The sequence below is a fragment of the Marmota marmota genome, unplaced genomic scaffold (genome assembly GCF_001458135.2).
Source record: "Marmota marmota marmota unplaced genomic scaffold, marMar, whole genome shotgun sequence".
In the NCBI taxonomy this organism is placed as follows: domain Eukaryota; kingdom Metazoa; phylum Chordata; class Mammalia; order Rodentia; family Sciuridae; genus Marmota; species Marmota marmota.
This window is the reverse complement of record NW_026007556.1, coordinates 14853-15864: the sequence shown is the minus strand read 5'-3', so window position 1 is coordinate 15864 and position 1012 is coordinate 14853. Positions and strand designations below refer to the sequence as shown.

General features: G+C 45.4%; 1 long non-coding RNA gene across 1 annotated transcript; it reads left to right on the top strand.

Annotated features, from left to right (window-relative positions):
• Positions 1 to 601: 601 nt before the first annotated feature.
• Positions 602 to 1008, top strand: LOC107133737. Its single transcript, XR_001502374.2, has 2 exons — positions 602 to 807; positions 912 to 1008. It is a non-coding gene; the product is annotated as an uncharacterized LOC107133737 (long non-coding RNA).
• The last annotated feature ends 4 nt before the right edge of the window (positions 1009 to 1012 follow it).

The window sequence follows — 1012 nt, the reverse complement described above, 5'->3', positions numbered from 1 at the left end:
ATGAAAAAAATAGCAGAAACCCAAATCAATAAAATTAGAAATAAAACAGAACATATTGCTGCTGAAATCCAGAAGATTTGAAACTATTTTTTACAAATATCCTTCAGTAAACTAGAAGAATGTAAAGAGATTGACAAAATTCTAAACACAGATAATCTAGACAAATTGAAGCATAAGAATCTACAAATGTAAAACAGAAAAATATCAAGCAATGAAACTGAAAATCCATTAAAGATCTTCCACAAGAGGAGAGCCCAGAACAATGGTTTGCAGTTGGTTCTAAGAGAGAAGTTTCTAAGAGAACTTTAAGAAATACAGCCAACCAGTCATGTCCACGGTGAGAGCAAAGCCCCAAAACTCAACTTGCTCTTTTAGATGTGATCTGTTGGACACATTGATGCACCACACCTGCTGCTGTGTGTAATTCTGCATTTGGACCACTGACTGATCCTTTCATCATATGATTTTTCTTATATATTACATAAATTAAGATAATGGAAAAACAGGAGCAAATACAAGAAGCTGTAACCTCTTGAATGCTCCTCTGTCCACCATGCTGCTCATGACATGCCCATCAGCCCTCAGAGCTGCTCTACCTGGGCCTCCACCCAGAGCTGCTATATAGCAGGAGGACATGCAAATAGGGCCTCCCTCTGCCCATGAAAACCAGCCCATCTGACCCTGCAGCTCTGCACAGGAGCCCAGCCCTGGACTCCCAGCTCAGCCCACTCAGGGATCAGGACTGAGCACAGCTGCTCACCATGGAGAGTGTGCTCAGCTGGGTTTTCCTGGTGGCTGTTTTCAAAGGTGATGAATGGAGAACCAGAGACCCTGAGTGTGTGAGTGGACAGGAGTGAGAGGAAGAGTGGATGAGTGCCAGTGTCCTGACCAGGCTGCCTCTGTGTTTGCAGGTGTCCAGTGTGAGGTGCAGCTGGTGGAGTCTGGGGGAGGCCTGGTGCAGCCTGGGGGTTCCCTGCGACTCTCCTGTGCAGCCTCTGGATTCACCTTCAGT